Below are 21739 nucleotides of genomic sequence, written 5' to 3' on the forward strand. Positions count from 1 at the left end.
TGACTGAAAAAACCTGTGGGGTCTGAGGCATCAGGAGAAACTCCCAGCCTTACAGGACAGTTCTTTGGAGAGACCCACAGGGTCCTAGAAAGTACACAAACCTACCTACCCAGGAATCAGCACCAGAGGGCCCAATTTGCTTGTGGGTAGTGGAGGAAGTAAATGAAAGCTGGCCCAGAGCCTAGCAAACAGCATTGTTCCCTATCAGAACCCCCCTCCCCCCAAATACAGCACCACAACGGCAGCAACGTGGGTTGTCTCATCCTGGAGAATACCTAAGGCTCTGCCCCTTACTATGTAACAGGTGTGCTGAGACAAAAAATGGCCCAAATGAAAGAACAAATGAAAGCTCCAGAAAAAATATGACTAAGTGATGAAGAGATAGCCAGCCTATCAGATGCAGAGTTCAAAACACTGGTAATCAGGATGCTCACAGAAATGCTTGAGTATGGTCACAAAATAGAGGAAAGAGTGAATGCTATGCAAAGTGAAGTAAAGGAAAATGCACAGGTGATGGGAAGGAACCTGGGACTCACATCAATGTCTTGGACCAGAAGGAAGAAATAAATATTCAACCAGAAAAGAGCGAAGAAAGAAGAATTCAAGAAAGTGAGGAGAGGCTTAGGGACCTCTGGGACAACTTTAAAACTTCCAAAATCTGAATCACAGAGGTACCAGAAGGAGAAGAAGAAGAACAAGAAATCAAAAACTTATTTGAAAACGTAATGAACTTCCCTAATCTGGTGAAAGAAATAGATTTCCAGGAAGTCCAGGATGCTCAGAAAGCCCTAAAGAAGTTGGACCCAATAAAGCACACAGCAAGGCACATCATCATTAAGCTACCCAATATTAAAGATAAAAAGAGAATCTTAAAAGCAGCAAGAGAAAAAGAGACAGTTACCTACCAAGGAGTTCCCATAAGACTATCAGCTGATTTCTCAAAAGAAACCTTGTAGGCAAGAAGGGGCTGGAAAGAAGTATTCCAAGTCATGAAAGGCAAGGACCTACATACAAGATTACTCTATACAGCAAAGCTGTCATCTTGAATGGGAGGGTAGATAAAGTGCTTCCCAGATAAGGTCAAGTTAAAGGAGTTCATCATCACCAAGCTCTTATTATATGAAACAATAAAGGGACTTATCTAGGAAAAAGAAGATAAAAAATATGAACTGTAAAATGAGAGCAAAGTCACAATTACCAACAACTGAACCTAAAATATAAACAAACAAAGAAACAAAAGAAACTAAGCAAACAGCTAGAACAGGAACAAAATCACAGAAATGGAGATCACATGGAGGGTTATCAGCAGGGAGAGGACAGGGGCAGAATGGGGGAAAAGGTACAGGGAATAAGAAGCATAATTGGTAGATACAAAATGGACAGGGGCAAGTTAAGAATAGTATAGGAAATATAGAAGCCAAAGAACTTATATGTATGACCCATGGATGTAAACTAAGGAGGAAGGGAATGTGGGTGGGAGGGGGTATACAGGGTAGAGGGGAATAAAGGGGGGGAAATGGAACAATTGTAATAACATAATCAACAAAATGTATTAAAAATATAAATAAATAAAAAGAGGAAGAGATACAGGGATCTCTCTTTCTCTTTCCATGCTCACAGAGAGGAGAGGCCAGGTGAGAACACAGTGAGTAGATGGCCATTTGTAAGACAGGAAGAGAGATCTTCCCACACACCAACACTGATGGGGCTTGGATCTTGTACTTCCATTATCCAGGACTGAGAGGAAATGAATTCTGTTGTTTAAGCCATCCAACCTGTGGTATTCTGTTAATGGTATCCAGACTAATACAGGGAGCATTAGTCGATAAAATTATTTTTGCTACCAGAGCTTGTTTTTCCTCTTATTCAGATTTTAGGTTCCAAATCAATTTTCTCAATGGCCAATTTATCAAATTCACTTTTTTCTCATTATGAATTAATTTTCAGTTTGTCTTCTTAAAATCATCTTAAAGAATGTTCACTGTGTTTTAGTTCCAGCCTTCTGGTGCTCAACCTGGTTAACATACCTAGGGTAAATTAATTGTGTTTTATAGTTATAATGAATATGTACAATATATTATACTACAGTGAATATAAATATATGTATATATCAACCTGGATAAATCTCACTTATAATGTTCAGTTAAAAATAAGCAAGTTGCAGGGTACATATATATACTAGATGGCACCATTTGGTATTAAATTTAAAACATACATAACATTACTATACACAACTTAGGGATACATACATATGTAGTAAAAGATACAGTCATATGCAGGGAGTATAAACATCACACTCAAATAGTAATTAACTTAGGGGGTAGGAAGAAGATTCCATGAAGAAGGGTATATAGGCAGCGTCTACAAAGGTTTTGTTGCCTTTGGTGTCATTTTCTTTTCTTTAAAATAATTAAAAATTTTTTCAATTATTGTTGATAGATAATATTATATTAGTTGCAGGTGTATAACCTTGTGATGAAACATCCACATAGCTCAGAAAGCAGTCACCCCTGCAAATCCAGTGCCCATCTGACACCAGACATAGTCACTTCAGCATTATTGACTTCATTCCCTGTGCTGCACTTTACATCCCTGTGATCATTCTGTAATTACCAATTTATACTTCTTAATCCCTTCACCTTTTTCACCCAGCACCGCCACCCCCCACCAATCTGGCAACTGTCAAAAGTTCTCTGTGTCATTGAGTCTGTTTCTGTTCTGTTGGTTTTTTTATTTTGATTTTTTAGATTCCACATATAAGTGAAGTCATCTGGCATTTGTCTTTCTCTGTCTAACTTACTTCACTTGGCACAGTACACTCTAGTTCCCTTCGTGTTGTTGCAGATGACAAGATTTTATTTTTTTTATGGCTGAGTCATATTCCATTGTATATATACACCACTTCTTCCTTATTAATTCGTCTATTAATGGATGCTTCAGCTGCTTCCATATGTTGGCTATTGTAAAATAATGCTGCAATGAACAAAGGGATATCTTTTTGATTTTGTGTTTTGGGTTTCTTCAGATAAATACCCAGAAGTGAAATTGCTGGGTCCTTCTTTGTCTCTTGATATAGACTTTGTTTTAAAGTCTATTTTGTCTGGTATAAGCATTACTACCCCAGCTTGTTTGTTTTGTTTTCATTTTCATGAAACACATTTCCCATCCCTTTACTTTCAGTTTGTGTATGCCTTTGTTCTGAAGTGATTCTCTCCTAAACAGCAAATGTAAAGGTCTCATTTTTGTTGTCCATTCAGCCACCATATTTCTTATGATGGAAGCATTTAATCCATTTGCATTTAAAGTAGCTGTTGATAGATATGTATCTATTGCCATTTTAGTATTCATCTTTTTAATCTTTTTTTTCTCCTTTTTAAAGAAGACCCTTTAACATTTCTGTTCTGTGAAGCTCTTTATCTGTTCTTTGCTTTTAAATGCTAACTTTGCTGATTAGAGTAGTATTTGTTGTAGGTCCTTGCTTTTCATCACTTTGGATATTTTTTGCCAATCTCTTCTGGCCTGCAAAGTTTCTGTTGAGAAATCAGTTGAGTCTTAGGGGAGTTCCTCTGTAGGTAACTAACTGCCTTTATCTTCCTGCTTTTAAGATTCCCTCTTTGTCTTTAACCTTTTGCATTTTAATTATGATGTGTCTTGGTGTGAGCCTCTTTGGGTTTATCTCATTGGGGACTACGTGGTTTCTGGACTTGTATGTCTATTTCACTCAGCAGGTTAGAGAAGTTTTCAGTTGCTATTTTTTTCAAATAGATTATCAATTTCTTTCTCCTTTTCTTGTCCTTCCAGCACCCCCAAGATATAAATGTTGGTATGCTTGAAGCTGTCCCAGAGGCTGTTTAAACTATCCTAATGTTTTTGAATTTTTTTTCTTTATACTGTTCTAATTGGATGTTTTCTGCTTCCTTTTCTTCCAAATTGCTGATCGTACCCTTTGCTTCATCTACTCTACTGTTGATTTTCTGTAATGTATTCTTCATTTCAGTTATTATATCTTTTATTTCTGACTGTTCTTTTTAAATGTATTCTATCTCCATTTTTATGTTTGCTATTTGTTGAACTTCTCAGTAAGTTCCTCTACTCTTCCCCTAAGTTTATTGAGTATCCTTATAACCAGTGCTTTAAACTCTGCATCTGGTAAATTGCTTGTCTCCATTTTGCTTAGTTCTTTTTCTGAAGTTTTGTCCTGTTCTTTCATCTGGGCCATATTTCTTTGTCTCCTCATTTTGGCATCCTCCCTGTGTTTGTTTCTACATATTAGGTAGAGCTACTATTTCTCCCAGTCTTGGTACAGTGGCCTTATATAGTAGATATTCTGCAGGGCCCAATGGCATAGCTTCCCCTGTCACTGGAGCTGGATGTTCTACATGTGCTCCCTGCGTGGGCTATGTGCACTCTCCTGTTGTAGTTGAGCTTTGATTGCTGCTGGCATCTTAATTTACTTCCAGGCTGATAGGCTTCAAGGACTGACTGGCCATCTTGAAGGATCTGCTATGCAGGTGTTGACCCCACAGAACAGGAATCGCTTAAGCAGGGCTCTGCTGCTGAGTCCACCCATTAATTGTGTCAGTCATGGCTGGGTGGTGCTTCAGCATGGTCTGAAGCTGTCCAGTAGGTGTACTGGCTTTGAGTCCAGGCCAAGATCAGCTGCCATCTCTGCCTTGCCCAGGCTACCAACATGAGCTACAAAGTGATCTGCAGATGCCTATTGCTTGTGATGGGCTTGGAGGTGGCTGTGAGAGGCAAAGCTATGAACCAAGGCAGGTTGCTGGTAGGACTGGGCCTGGGACAACTTAGCAAGAGGTATGGGACATGTCAAAGCCAGATGGTACTTGCTTGAAAAATTTTAGAAAAGGCCACAGCATGAGCCAGGACAGACCATTTGTAAGGAAAATAAACTGGAGATAGCTTGAATGGGCTGGCAATTTGGGTGGGGCAGCATCTCAGGGAATCACCAGTGCAGGGTGAACAGTGATAGCCAGGTCGATGGAGACTCAGAAATGGCACCTGCCTACTGCCTCTGTTGGGTAAGGGCTCCATGAGGGAACATTGACCTTTTACCAGCACTTCTGTGTGGGAGAAACCTGCCCCTCCAGCTTTCACCCTGAAGCTAAACAATTCAGTTCCTCCCCTTATGCCCCTGACAACTTTTGAGCTGCTGCCCTAGCACTGGAGCTTGGAGTGTGTAAGCCTGAGTAAATTCACGCACAGGCCCTTTAAGAGGAATACCTTGACCTCCAGGAGCCCTCAGTCTTACACAGCCATAATCTCCACTGTTTATCACAGCCAGAAGTTATGGGGACTTTTCTTCCCAGCACTGGAAACCTGGGCTGGAAAGCTTGGTGTGGGGCTGAAATACCTTGCTTGCTCCTCAGGAGGGACCTTGGAAACTGAGATATACCTCCCAATTTTTAACTTCCACTTACGGGCATGGAACCAGCCTGTTCTTTGTCTGCTGGGGTCCAGTCTCGGCGGGGTCTCAGGGTCCCTGAAGGATGCACAACTAAGGCAAAGTGACTGAAGCGAGACACCCAGTGGGGTGCCAGAGGACAGCTAGGCTTTTTGGGCCCAACTGACTCACCAAGAAAAATCAATCTTTATTTTTATAGGGGAGGTTATACAACATTCAGTGCATAGTGTGATTATTAAAACAGAAACAGTTACTGCAGAAATAATTTCTAAAAACACAGAAGGTTTTACAGATCAATCATATTAAACAAAGAAATAACTGAAAAGTACAGGAGGTCCCACAGATCAACCATATTAAACAAAGGTTATTTTGACCAAGAGGGTCATTAATCAGATAGCCAATGAAGCTATATGGGCACAAACTTTCAGGTGCCAATTAGTAACCAGGTGTCTATTAAGATTTTAGGAATTGGTCTAAATTAAAAGGGTGCAAGGGGTGATTTGTAGGTATTTAGAAATCAACTATTAACCATTAAGGTTAAATTTATCTCAATTAGATAACTGATTTTTTGCCTACGTTTTTTGATTTATACATCTTGGGGGGGCATGTTTTGTGTTCGTTTCCATGTATTGAGATTATTATTCTCAACTAGGACTCCTTGCTTCTTTACACTCCTGTCCAGGGTATGGGAAGGGGTAGTGGCTCTAATAAATCTTAAGCTTTCAAGTGGTGACTCCCTAAGAAACATTCCTAGCAACAGTTTCCTTCAGCGTTCTGGCAGTTGGTCTGCCCATAGTTTAATTTTGTCCTTAACTTTCCAGGTGAGGGAAGCAGGCAACATTAGGGTTCCCAGGGGTCTCTATTCTGTGATCAACAAGTCATTTCACACAGGATCAGAGGCATTGTGCAGATTTTTTGTTATAACACACAGGTATCCCAAAATCCCACCACCTATTGGAGATAGACAGGAGATCCGGCCACAGTCACCTCTGCTGTGCAGATGCGTCTCATCCAACCTGACTATGTCAAAGGTCAGCTGTTGGTTGGCTCCCGACACTTGTCTCCATCCCTCCTACCAGTCTCGATGTGACTTCTTTATATCCTTAGTTACAGGACTTCTGCTCAGTAAGATTTCAGGTGGTTCTGAATGATGGTTGTTTTGTGGTTTAGTTGTAATTGTGACATGGTTATGGGAGGCTGCAAGTACAGCATTTACCTATGCTGCCATCTTGACTGGAATTATTTGGGAAATCTTTAGGTATCATTTTCTAAGCTTAGTATTTAGTACATATGGATGGTAATTATATTTATCTTTAGTAGAAATTAATTTAATAAGTATGGGTATTTTATGTTCAGGAATCTCCCATAAAATTAAAAATGGATGCATAAATTTTAAATGCCTAAGAGAATTTGTTCTAATGAAAAGTAGAAAAAAATACCCCCAAGATATACAGTGCACCTGAGAAAACATGACAGGAATAAATACTTATATAGCTTTAAAATAATTGTAAATTAGTTAAAGTCACTAATGAAAAGACTAAGATGATCAGGTTGCATTTTTCAAAAAGGATCCAGAAATGCTTTTTTCTACAAGAGAAAGCTTTAGAATAAAAAAATTCAGAATTGATTAAAATAAATGGGTAGTAAAAGATATATTGTATAAGACAAATATGAACAAAATAAGTTGAGGTAACTTCATAATATATGATCAAAATAGAATTCAAAGCACTGAAAAAGAGAAAAAGAAATCAAATTGAAAAGGGACTGGTATAATATAGTGGGAAAGGAACCAAATGGAGAGGAGATATACTTATCATAGATGTACATGCATCACAAAACATGGCCTTGAATTACATAAAACAAGAATTGACAGAACTGCAGAAAGAAATATGTGTACCAAGAATTCTTATTATAGAATTAGTGTATCCTTCTCAAGAAGCCATTCATTGGCTTCTGGAATTACCTCAAAAATGCATGATTCAAAGTTGGCTCTACAAATACTCCCTAACAAATGATGTATTTCAGAAAATATACAGTGTTTATGCCCACAAAGGGGTGATAGATTTTGTTAATAATCAGATCGTATCTACTTTTCCCCAAACCACTTATTAATTAATCAACAAGTCCCACATTCACTTGAAACACCACTCTTATGATAATGCTGATCTTCTGGCCTTTCTTTTCTCTTCTATGGATATGTATATGCACCAGTAATACAGTTTATTTAGAAATATACAAAAAGACATTTGATACTTGTCTTTTTCAAAAAGCTCTTGGCAATCTTCACAAACTTATACTTCAAGAAGTATATTAGAACAATTGTCAATTTTAAAAAATGCTGTTAGTCATTAGATTTTCCAAGCAGACCACTGTATCATCTATAAATATTAGTTAATATTACTTCATATTTTTGTCTTTTTTTTATCATTTAGAGCTTCTTGACAATGTTGAACCATATGGTGATAATAGGCATCCTTGACATGAATGCTATAAATTTATTTATTTATTATTTTTTAAATATATTTTATTGATTATGCTATTACACTTGTCCCATTTTCCCCCTTCACTCCCCTCCACCCTGTACCCCCTCTTCCACCCATGTTCCCCCCTTTAGTTCATGTCCATGTGTCATACTTGTGAGTTCTTTAGCTTCTACACTTCCCATTCTATTCTTACCCTCCCCCTATCTATTTTCAACCTACAATCTATGCTACTTATTCTCTGTACCTTTTCTCCCTCTCTCCTCCTCCCACTCCCCTGTTGCTAACCCTCCATGTGATCTCCATTTCTGTGGTTCTGTTCCTGTTCTAGTTGTTTACTTAATTTCTTTTGGTTTTGCTTTAGGTGTGCTGGTTAATAATTGTGAGTTTGCTCTCCTTTTACTATACATGTCTCTTCTGTATCTTCTTTTCTTAGATAAGTCCCTTTAGCATTTCATAAAATAAGGGCTTGGTGATGATGAACTCCTTTAATTTGACCTTATCTGAAAAGCACTTGATCTTCCCTTCCATTCTAAATGAGAGCTTTGCTGGATACAGCAATCTGGGATGTAGGTCCTTGTCTTTCATGACTTGGAATATTTCTTTCCAGCCCCTTCTTGCCTGGAAGGTCTCTTTGGAGAAATCAGCTGACAGTCTGATGGGAACTCCTTTGTAGGTGACTGTCCCCTTATCTCTTGCTGCTTCTAGGATTCTCTCCTTCGTTTTTACCTTGGCTAATGTAATTATGATGTGCCTTGGTGTGTTTCTTCTTGGGTCCAACTTCTTTGGGGCTCTCTGAGCTTCTTGGATTTCTTGGAAGACTATTCCCTTTGCCAGAATGGGGAAGTTCTCCTTTATTATTTGTTCAAATAACTTTTCCACTTGTTGCTCCTCCCCTTCTGGTACCCCTATAATTCAGATGTTGGAACATTTAAAGGTGTCCTCGATGGTCTTAAGCTTTTCCTCAATTTTTGAATTCTTATTTCATCATGCTTTCCTGCTTGGTTGATTCTATCTCCCTTCTGGTCCACTGTATTGTTTTGAGACTCAGATTCCTTCCCTTCACTATTGGCTCTCCTCCGCATATCTTCCTGCATCTCTTTTATGGTAACCTGCATTCTTTCATCTAAATTGCGCCCAAAGTCAATCAATTCCGTGAGCTTTCTGATCACCAGTGTTTTGAACTGTGCATCTGATAGATTGGCTATTTCTTGGTCGCTCAAAAAGATGAGTCCTGGGGGACTGATCTGTTCTGCTGGAAACATATCTTATGTCTTTCCCTATCTCTCCTATTATTATCATTATTTATTTATTTATTTATTTATTTATTTATTTTCCGGTCTGGTCGCTCTGGTTACAGTGGGGGGCGGAGCCCTAGGTGTTCACCGGGGCTGAGCACCCCAGTCGCTAGATTGTGACGTTATATGTGGGGGCGGGGGCAGGGGCAGGGGCAGGGGCGGGAGCGGGGAGAAGAGGGAATGATGGTGGGAGTTCTGTTCTCCTGGGCTCAGACACTTCCTTGCTTGGGATCCTGGGCCAAGAGCTCTGCCCTGGTCCACAATCACTGCCCCACTGGTTCCCTCAGCTGCAGGTTGCATACTCTAGGATCACCGCTGCGTTCTTGTGCCCCACATGGCTGTCGCGCCAATTTTGCGCCAAATTTCCCCCGACCTCCACACGCCGCTGACTTGCGCCAGCCCCGCTCCCACCTGGCTCGTCATCCCCTACCAGTCTGGATGTACAGGTCTACTTCAACTTCTTGGCTGTCCGACTTCCATTCAGATGAATCCTCTGACAGTTCTGAGTGAAATTATGCCTGTAAATTATTGTAGTTCTATTCTTGGTTGTGCGAGGAGTTATGGTGCGTCCACCTATTCCTCCATCTTGCCTGAAGTCCTGAAGGCTATAAATTTAGACAAAGCTTCTTATCATCTTAAGAAAGTATGTTTCTTCTTATCATGTAGTAAGATATTTTTAAATCATAAATGGATATTTTTTGATATTGAGCTGTATGAATTTTTAACATATTTTGGATATGAACTCCTTAAACAGTATATCATTTGTGAATATTGTCTCCCATTCAGTACAGTGTGTCTTGTTATTGTTGTTGAAGTTTCCTTTGCTGTGCAGAACTATTTTAGTTTGATGTAGTCCCATTTGTTTAGTTTTGCTTTTGTTTTCCTTGCTCCAGGAGACATATCCAAAAAGATTATACTATGACTGATATCAAAGAGTTTGCTACCTATGTTTTCTTCTAGGAGTGTCATGGTTTCAGGTCCTACATTTAAGTCTTTAATCCAATTTTGAGTTTATTTTTGTATATGGTATAAGAGAGTGGTTGAATTTCTTTTCTTTTTTTTCCTTTCTTTTCCTTTTCCTTTTCTTTTCTTTTCCATGTATCTGTCCAGCTTTACTAACACCATTTACTGAAGAGACTGTCTATCTCCAGTGTATATTCCTGCCTTCTTTGTTGTAGATTAATTGACTATATGAATGAGAATTTATTTCTACGCTATTTTGTTCTATTGATCTATGTGTCTGTGCTAGTACCATACTGTTTTGATTATTATAGACTTGCAATATAGTTTGATATCAGGGAGTGTAATACCTTCACCTTCAACTTTGTTCTTTTCTCTGAAGATTGCTTTGTCTATTCAGGGTCTTTTATGGTTCCATATAAATTTTAGGATTTTTTGTTTTAATTCTGAGAAGAATGCCATTGATACTTTGATAGGAATTGCATTAAATCTATATATTGCTTTGGATAGTATGGACATCTTAATAATATAAATCCTTCCAGTCCATGAGCTTGGTATATCCTTTGATTTATTTATATCCTCTTTAACTTCTTTCTTCAACATCTAATAGTTTTCAGAGTACAGGTCTTTCACCTACTTAGTTAAGTTTATTTCTAGGTATTATATTCTTTTTGATGTAAGCATAAATATAATTGTTTTTCTTAATTTGTTGTCCTTCTGATTGTCATTATTACTGTATAGAAATGTGACAGATATCTGTATGTTAATTTTGTGTTTGGCAACTTCTGAATTTATTCATTAATTCTAATAGTTTTAAATTACTGAATTAATATATTACTTATTTATTGATGTTGTTTATCAATCCCAGTGTCTATTCCTGACTTACATATATTTTTATAAAAGTTGCTAACTTTAATTTTTCTGCATGTACTGGCAGATTGTACTTTTTCATTATGATGTAAAATATTCATATTTGAGATGATATGTTTTCATAATGGATATGATATGTCTGTATTTTTCCTTTTCATTACCCATTTTACCAGAATTTTCCATTTTATTGGACCTTTCAAAGAACTTTAATATTTATTTTGTCACTGGTTTTTCTTTTCTTTTCTTTTAAGATTTTATTTATTTATTTTTAGAGAGGGAAGGGAGGGAGAAAGAGAAAGAGAGAAACATCAATGTGCGGTTGCTGAGGGCCATGGCCTGCAACCTAGGCATGTGCCCTGACTGGGAATCGAACCTGCTATGCTTTGGTTCGAAGCCCACGCTCAACCACTGAGCTACGCCAGCCAGGGCAAACTTTAATATTTATTTTACAATTCCATTATGTTTCTAGTTTGTAATGTCTTTTCTGCCCACTTAATTCCCTTCACCCATATGATTTTTGAAAAGTTTGTTTACCTGGTCTTTGAAATTCCTGACTGGAATTATTAAAACAAATTGCTTTTATTCTCTTTTTCTTGATTACTTGAGTCTAACCACATCTCCCCTGTCTCCACTGATAACATCCTGATCCAAATATTCATCATGTTTTCCCCAGAGTATTACACCACCAACCTTCCAATTGATGCTCTTGTTTCTATCCTTTGTGCTCTAGAGACAATCCTGGAGCGACCCTTTTAAAACACAAGTCATGTTGTATCTGTCCTCTGCTTCAAACCTTCCATTGGTTCCCTACTGGCTCAGAATAAAAGTTAAAGTCCTCATGATAGCCTAAAAGGTACTACATAATCTGACCCTGTATCATTTCTCTGATCTGCCTTCTAACCAAGTACCCCATTGCTTGCTCAGGGTTTTTACACACTTTTTTTTTTTTTTTGGCCTAGAATGCTGTTCCCTCAAAGTCTATCGAACCACTGTCCTCCTTTCCTTCAGAAGTCTGCTGAAATGTCACCTTCTCAGAAAAGACTACCCTGACCATTGCATATAAAACAGCATCCCTTCTCTGATCACTTTCTACCCTATTTGGCTTTATTTTTATTCATATATATTATATATTTATAATTTTGTCTCTGAGTTCATCTTTAACCGTATAACATGTTATGGGGTGTAAATATCTTTCTTTAAAAACAGCCTATAATTTTTATTTTGATTTTCACTTTGACTCAAAAGTTATATAGAATAGTATTTTTAAATTTAAAATAGCTTTTAAAATTATACTTTAATTACTCAGTTCCAGGTTTTTGCACTGAAGTTTGATAAAGTGATCTGTGTAATTTTTTCACTTGGGAAATTTTCTATTAGGTGTGTTATAAGATCCTTTCCCCAAAATGATTAAAAATATCAGAAAAAGCAATTTCCCCAAGGTATAAAATATGTCTACATTTACCTACCTGTATATCTATGTGTGTGTATATATGTAATTAAAATAAGTAATTATGTTATTTATATATAGTGTTTTTGCCTGCATAGAGGGCAATAAAGTTTCCAAGAATTATTTTGTTTCTATAAATTATTTCTAAAAATTTTTAGTTTACTTATTTTTACCTCTTTTCTTATTTTTTAAAGTCAACTTTCCTAAGGTATAAATTACATAATAAAAATTATGTACTTTAAGTTATATTTCTATGAGTGTATCAAATGTATATTATATAACTCATATAGTCATCACCACAAAAAATATATGGAATATTTCCTTCATCCCAGGATGTTCTTTGTGCCACTCTGAAGTCACTGTCACCCAAACCCCTACTCCACACAGTCATTAACCTGATTTAACACTGGGGGTTCCTTTTCCTGAAAATTAATAGATAGATAGATGGTGTGTACTATGTTTTCTCTAGGATCTTTCATTCGACATATTGACTTTGAGATATAATTAAGTAAATCTCAGTATATAACTATTTGGGGGGAGGAAGGGTTAACGAGTATTCCATTGTATGCACAATTTGTGGGATGGACACATGAGCACTGTGTCCAGAGTTGGCTATTATGAAAGACACCCATGAACTCTCATGTACAAATCTTTCTGTGAAACGCTGAAGTCATTTTTCTGAGGTAAATAGCTAGAAATGGTATGGTAAGTGTACATATTACTACCCTATTTTTTAAGTAGGTCTGCTATTTTACACTACTGGAGAAGTGTATTGTGATCATTCAGCTTGCTCTTGTCTTCTTACTATTGAGTTGTAGGAGATCTTTTATATTCTAGAGATAGTCCTGCTTCTTTTTGAGGCACTGTTTCATATACTCATTAACATTTCTCTTCCTCTTGGGTCACTTCCTCTGTGGGAAGCCAGATGCTGGGTTATGAGGCCATTCAAGCAGGCTATGGGGCTGGGGGTGGGAGCCAGGGGAGTGTCGGTGTCCATGTGTCAAAGAATAGAAGTCTCTGCCTGAGAGCCAGTGAAGAATGGAGGTCCGGCAACAACAAAATGAATGAGCTTAAAATTGTATTCTCCAGCCCCAGGTGAGTCTGGATAGGACTGTAGATCTAGTTGAGACCTGGACTGCAATCTCAAGAGAGACCCAGAGCCTGAAGCACTCATCTGAGCATCTCCTAGATAACCTGCACTCAGAGGCTCTGTGAGAGAATATTTGTTCTTTTAAGCTTCTAAGTTTTGAGATAATTTGCTACAAAGCAATAGATAACTAATATCCATACAAACCAACATTATTCCACTTCAGCCTGCAAATCTGGAAATCACATTAAGTGCAGTTGCCTAGATGTACAACCTGAGTTCTAATTGGAAGCCACAGTTCCTGGGAAAGATGTATTGTCAGATCTCTTTACCTTGGTATGCAAGCCCAGATCAGATTAGGTGCAATGCCATCAACTGCTTCCATTCCAGTCAAAATTAAGTCCTTCTCTTCTTCCTCATTATTGCTTTTTTTTTTTTTTTAACCAGCAGTCTCTTTCTCTCTCTGTTTTCAATGCTCTCCACCCAACAGCTACTCTTTCAAATCATTCTTTCTGCCTCCATTATTCTCATTTGGGAGGAAATTGTTAAGACTATATACATTAACCTCACATTTTAATCTCTCTATAACATCCTCCAAGTGGTCTTCTAGCTCATTTTTTAAATGTTGATGTCACTCTCTCCTTAGGAAGCGCATTCCGTCTTTGGGGTCATTCTGACAGTCAGAAAAGTCCTCCGATACTGAGCAGAATTCACTTTCTCTTCTCATCTGCTTCACTTGGTTCTCAAGATATTCATTCTTTAGAAGACCAGGGAGAAGTGGCTATGGCTAAGACACATCTTTAAATCAAGGACCAGGAATTAATTGTTGGGGTTTTAAAGCAAATTGTATTTTCTTTACTATGAAGTCCCTAGCTGAATTTGATTTTCTAGGGTATGTCTCATTAGCTGACTCCATCCTAGACAATTATCTATTCATTCACAATAATGTATTTGGGATAGGGAAAAGGGCTCTTCAATTATGGATCATAGGATATTTTTGGACTTATTAAAACTTTTCTGGGTTTTCCTGTAGCAGCTGTTTCATAACACTGATTGTTAGAGCTAACAAATGTCTTGTCCTTGTCTCTGTTGGGGCCATGAGCCAAGCACCATAAATCTGGGCATCATCTTTCTGACTCACGCTTGCCAGGACAATGATAAAATTAATTGTTTCTATAAGGGGGGGTACTCTAGAGACTTCCTGGAGAGCTTGGCTCATCTGCAGATCTAGGAAGGTTAGATGAGTGGTTTCTTATGTACTTAAATGTAGCTGACAATGGCTAAGTCTTGTACAAAATCTTTAACAGAGTCAACAAAGCTATTTATTTTATATTATTTTATTATTAAATACTTTTGAATTTTATTGTTGTTCAAGTACAGTTTTCTGCCTTTCCCCTCCTCCTCTCCCCTCCCTTCCCCATCACCCCAGCCCTCCCCACCTCCCTCTCCTCTTTCCACCCCCTTTTGTTTTTGTCCATGTGTCCTTTATAGTTGTTCCTATAAACCTTTCACCCTTCCCCCCTCCATTATCCCCTCCCCTCTCCCCTCTGGTTTCTGTCAGTCAGCTATTTATGATGTGGCAACTGACTACGGTTCTAGTCTCATTTCTTACCATGCTCTCCTTCCAAATCTGAACTCCAGTTACACTGGCATTCTTTTGGTCAATCAGAATCTGTGTGTTCTTCCAGCCACAGTGCCTTTCCATTGGTCTGTTCTCCCCTTATTCTCTACTCTCAGTTAACTCTCCTTACTCATCTTTAGATTTTCCCAGGTTACCACACCCAAGCCTACGTTATATTCCTTCTTATTTGACTTCAAAGAATGGTTGTAACTTTTAGCTCACAATTTGAGTTTTACTTTATATATTTACCTCTATCTATGTATCTATCTATATTGATTAGTGTGATTAGTTGATTAATGTTTACTCTCCTTATACTGAAAGTGCCATTCACATAGGGACTGAGTCCATTTTGCCCCCTATTTTAACACTTAACATAGTGCCAAGTATAGTAGGTGCTCAATAAGTATTTGAGGCATGAATGATGGAGGCAATTAGAGCCCAATGTGGTAAATGGCACCATCAGGGTAAGCACAGGAAGCTGTATTCTAACCTAATCCAGATGGAAAAGATTTCCTGAGCAAGTGATATCCTTTCAAATATATTTATGCATGTATTTATCTCAAGGATTGGTTCATGGAATGTGGTGGCTGGTAAATCCCAAATCTGTAGGGCAGGTGGATAGTCTGGAAACTCTCCAGCAGGATTTGACGCTGTTGTCCTTTACCCCCCTTCTCTCACATACAAGATCTATACATTATGTTGTACATAAATTGTACTTTGCTAACAAAAAATATTCAATTATTTTATAAGGTTACATATAGCCAAAGGATAATACTTTTCTGTTTCTTCCAGTTTTATTAAGATATAATTGACATATAGATGGTACAAGTTTAGGTGTAGAGCATAATCTGTATATGTTGTGAAATGATTACCACAGTAAGTCTAGAAAACATCCATCATGTCGGGAGCCGACCAACAGTTGACCTTTGACACAGTCGGGTCGGGTGAGACACATCTGCAAAGCAGAGGCGACTGTGGTCGGGTCTCCTGTCTATCTCTTCCTGTATGCCTGTCCCTGCTAGCAATAGGTGGTGGGATTTTGGGATACCTGTGCATTGTAACAAAAAATCTGCATGATGCCTCTGATTCTGTGCAAAATGACTTGCTGACCACAGAACAGAGACCCCTAGCAACCCTAATGCTGCCTGCTTCCCCCACCTGGGAAGTTAAGGACAAAACTAAACTGTGGGCAGACCAACTGCCAGAATGCTGAAGGAAGCTGTTGCTAGGAACGTTGCTTAAGGAGTCACCACTCAAAAGCTTAAGATTTATTAGAGCCACTACCCCTCCCATACCCTGGACAGGAGTGTATAGAAGCAAGGAGTTCTAATTGAAAATAATAATCTCAATACATAGAAATGAAGACAAAACCTGGCCCCCCCCCAAGATGTATAAATCAAAAAACCTAGGCAAAAAATCAGTTATCTAATTGAGATAAATTTAACCTTAATGGTTAATAGTTGATTTCTACATATCTATAAATCACCCCTCGTACGTTTTTAATTTAGATCAATTCCTAGAATTTTAATAGATACCTAGTTACTAATTGTCACCTCAAAGTTTGTGCCTGTGTAGCTTCGTTGGCTATCTGATTAATGACCCTCTTGGTCAAAATAACTTTTTTTAAAAAGTTATTTATTTATTTATTTTTAAAATATATTTTATTGATTATGCTATTACAGTTGTCCCATTTTCCCCCTTCACTCCCCTCCACCCTGTACACCCTCTCCCACCCATATCCCCCCTTTAGTCATGTCCATGTGTCATACTTGTAAGTTCTTTAGCTTCTACATTTCCCATTCTATTCTTACCCTCCCCCTATCTATTTTCAACCTACAATCTATGCTACTTATTCTCTGTACCTTTTCCCTCTCTCTCCTCCTCCCACTCCCCCATTGCTAACCCTCCATGTGATCTCCATTTCTGTGGTTCTGTTCCTGTTCTAGTTGTTTGCTTAGTTTCTTTTGGTTTTGCTTTAGGCCGGGTTATTAATAATTGTGAGTTTGCTGTCCTTTTACTATACATGTTTTTTCTGTATCTTCTTTTCTTAGATAAGTCCCTTTAACATTTCATAAAATAAGGGCTTGGTGATGATGAACTCCTTTAACTTGACCTTATCTGAAAAGCACTTGATCTGCCCTTCCATTCTAAATGAAAGCTTTGCTGGATAGAGTAATCTTGGATATAGGTCCTTGTCTTTCATGACTTGGAAAACTTCTTTCCAGCCCCTTCTTACCTGGAAGGTCTCTTGAGAAATCAGCTGACAGTCTGATGGGAACTCCTTTGTAGGAGACTGTCCCCTTAGCTCTTGCTGCTTCTAGGATTCTCTCCTTCATTTTTACCTTGGCTAATGTAATGATGATGTGCCTTGGTGTTTCTTCTTGGGTCCAAGTTCTTTGGGGCTCTCTGAGCTTCCTGGATTTCCAGGAAGTCTATTTCCTTTGTCAGAATGGAGAAGTTCTCCTTTGTTATTTGTTCAAATACGTGTTCAATCTGTTGCTTTTCCTCTTCCCCTTCTGGTATCCCTATAATTCGGATGTTGGAACATTGAAAGATGTCCTGGAGGTTCCTAAGCTTCTCCTTGTTTTTTTTTTTTAAATTCTTATTTCTCCATTCTTTCCTGTTTGGTTGTTTTTTTCTTCCTTCTGGTCCACTCTATTGTTTTGAGTCCCAGTTTCCTTCCCATCACTATTGGTTTTCCGTGCATCTTCCTTCATCTCTTTTATGGTAACCTGCATTTTTTCCATGTAATTTGTGCCCCACATCAACCAATTCTGTGAGCTTCCTGATCACCAGTGTTTTGAACTGTGCATCTGATAGATTGGCTATCTCTTGGTTGCTCAAAAGGATGAGCCTTGAGGCATTGCTCTGTTTTTCTGTTTGAGACCTCTCTCTCTCTCTCTCTCTCTCTCTCTCTCTTTCTTTTATTTATTTTTTGGTCTGGTCCCTCCTGTTACGGTGAGGGGCGGAGCCTTAGGTGTTCACCAGGGCTGGGCACCCCAGTTGCTAGATTGTGACGTTGTATGTAGGGGCGGGGAGAACAATGGCAGTAGTTTCGTTCTCCTGGGACCTCAGTCCCTTCTCTGGGATCCTGGGTTGCGCGCTCTGCCCTGGTCCACAAATGCTGCCTCACTGGGTCTGCCAGCTGCCACTTGTGTGCTCAGTGTCCACCCGCTGCGATGTTGTGCGCCCCAGATGCCTTACACGCTCCTGGTTGCCTTATGCGTCCAGTTCTCCCTGTTCTCCTTGCGCTGAGACCCGCGCCTGGTTGCTCCTCTCCGCCCCTCCTACTGGTCTGGATGAACGGGTCTACTTCAACTTCTTGGCTGTCCGACTTCCATTCAGATAAATTCTCTGTCAGTTCTGGGTGTTATCCTGCCTCTAAATTGTTGTTATTCCAATCTTGGTTGTGCGTGGAGATACGGTGCGTCCACTTATGCCTTCATCTTGCCGGAAGCCAAAATAACTTTTGTTTAATATGGTTGATCTGTGGGACCTCCTGTACTTTTCAGTTATTTCTTTGTTTAACATGATTAATCTGTAAGACCTTCTGTGTTTTTAGAAATTATTTCTGTGGTAACCGTTTCTGTTTTAATAATCACACTATGCATTGAATGTTGTATAACCTCCTCTATAAAAATAAAGATCGATTTTTCTCAGTGAGTCAATCAGGCCCAAAAAGCCTGGCTGTCATCTGGCATGCCACCGGGTATCTCGCTTCAGTCACTTCGCCTTAGCCGTGCCTCCTTCGGGGACCGTGAGACCCTGCTGAGGCTGGACACCAGCACCATCATCTAATATAGATACAAAAAAGAAAAGTTTTATTTCCTTGTGAACTCTTAAGATTTACTCTCTTCACAACTTTTTAATATATTGTACAGCTGTGTTAGTTATAATCACATTGTACATTGTATCCCTAGTACTTATTTATGTTATAACTGGAAGTTGGCATTTTTTGACCACCTTCCTCCTCTGGTAACCACACATCTAATCTTTTTTTTTTTTCTGAGTCATAGAGGTCTCACCTCAGTAATCTAGGTGCTGCTGGAGAGAAATGGATTTCTTCAGCCATGACCCATAAAACTGAGATAGCCAGAAACTCACCTGTTTTTACTTCCTGCATGTGAGAAGGCACTGTGGGTGAAGAGTGTATCCCCGTGCAGTGTCACCCTGGGTTGAGAGTTGGGGGGATTGGTTCTGGCTGAGCTTCTCCCTCTCCACCTTGGCCAAATTTGTATTCTTCCTGGTCCAGTGGTGGTCTAGGATCTCCCTTCAAGCAAGCTGGACTTCTGCAAATTCTTTCTTGCCTATGGGTATCATCTGCCCAGGTTAGCAATTCCTAGGTTTTTTCTCCTGGCCACAGTGAGAGGAGGGACAGATTTGCTGACTCCAAAACCTTTACTGAGATCTGAGAACTGTCTGCCTATTTTTGAATGCGCCAGTGGGAAGTCATCCTGAGTCCATTGGGGAGTGGAGCTGGGCCTCACACCTCCCACTGAGGTGCTTTTGCTTTGGATAAAAATCAATTTGTTGTTTAAAAAGGGAGAAAGGGAAGAATGTCTTATACCACCATGATACTAACACCATTCTCTTCTAGTTTTTATTTTTTTAAAAGATTTTATTTATTTATTTTTAGAGAGGGGGGAGGGAGAGAAACATCAATGTGTGGTTGTTTCTCATGCATTCCCTACTGGAGACCTGGCCTGCAACCCAGACATGTGCCCTGACTGGGAATTGAACCAGCAACCTTTTGGTTCAAAGGTCAGCACTTGATCCACTGAGCCACACCAGCCAGGGCCTCTTTCTAGTTTTTAAATGAAAGCATTTACAGCTATAAATTGAGCACTGCTTTCACTGCATCCAATAAATGTTGGTTTCTTATGTTCTTGTTTTTATTTATCTCTAAGTATTTTCTTATTTTCATTTTGATTTATATTTTGATACATTGGTTAGGAGTGTGTTGTTTAATTTCAATACAGTTGTGAATTTTCCAGTTTTTCTTCTGTTACTGATTTCTAACTTTATAGCAATGTGACTGGAGATAATACTTTTGTATCACATCTATCTTGTTAAATCTATTGAGGTTTAATTGGTGGCCTAACATATGGTCTATCCTAAAAAATATTCCATGTGTACTTGAGAAGAAAATTTATGCTGTTCATGAGTAGAGTGTTCTGTAGATGTGGTTTTAGATCTAGTTAATTCTGTTGATTAAGTTTTCTAATTTCTTACTTTTCTTCTGTATGATTGTTCTCATCCATATTGAGAGTGGGGTAATAAAGTCTCTAACTATTATTATAAACTATATTCCAACCATCAATTCTGTCAGTTTTTGCTTCATATATTTTGATTGGTCTGTCATTAGGCATGAAAACATGTATAATTGTTATATCTTTTTGCTGTATTAAGTTTTTATTAACATATAATATCTTTGTATCTATTAAGCCTGTAAAGTTTAAAGTCTTTTTTATCTGATATTAGTATGGCCATCCCTGCTTTTTTTGATTAATATTTATATATTATATTTTTCCATCCTTTTACTTTTAATCTGTTTGTGTTTTTGGCTCTAAAGCAAATCTCTTTTAGAAAAAATATACATTGTTGGGTCATGTGTTTTTACCCATTTGGCTAATCTTTATCTTTTGATTGGAGAGTGTAGTTCATTCACATTTACAGCAATTACCAATAAAGGACTGATTTTATCATTTTGCTGTTGTTTTCTAAACATCTTATAGGTTTTTGTTATTCCCTGCATTATTGTCTTCTTTTGTGATTAGCTGATATTTTTAGTGAAATGTTTCATTTCTTGTTTTTCCACTTCTTTTCGTATATAGCCTATAGCTATTTTCTTTGCAGTTTCCATGCAAATTACACTTAACAGTCCGAAGTTATAATGTAGTTTGAATTTATACCCGCTCAACCTCAACAACATAGAAAAGCTCTGTTCCTTCATAGCTCCATCACCTCCCATTTTGGCCGTTAATGTTGCAAACTTATATTCTTATATATTATGAGTCCAAAAGCATAAACTTAATAATTCTTTTAAATGTATTTTGTCTGTGAAATTATATAGAAAACCAAATGTGGAGTTAAACACCAAAGCTACAATAATGCTAGCTTTTAGACTAAGTGTTTTTAAATATGTATTAGTCTACAAAACATGTAGAAAACAAAAACTACAGTTGTAAAGTGTTATTACAATAATACTAGCTTTTTATAACTGCCTATGTAATTATACTTATTGAGCTCTTTATTTTTCCATATGGTGTTTAGTTACTGTCTAGTGTCCTTTCATTTTACCCTACAGGACAGTCTTGATCACTCCTTGGAGGGTAGGTCTTGTGGTAACAAACTCCCTTAGCTTTTGTTTATCTGGAAAGGTTTTAGTTATCCCTCATACCTGAATGACAGTTTTGCCACATATAGGATGTTGACAGATGTTCTTTTCCTTTCGGTGCTTTTTATATACTGTTCCACTGCTCTCTGGCCCCCGAAGGTTCTGATACCTGCTCATAATGTTTTTGAAGATCTTTTGTGACTAGTTGCTTCTCTCT

This window comes from Phyllostomus discolor, chromosome 6 (genome assembly GCF_004126475.2).
Source record: "Phyllostomus discolor isolate MPI-MPIP mPhyDis1 chromosome 6, mPhyDis1.pri.v3, whole genome shotgun sequence".
Classification (NCBI taxonomy): Eukaryota; Metazoa; Chordata; class Mammalia; order Chiroptera; family Phyllostomidae; genus Phyllostomus; species Phyllostomus discolor.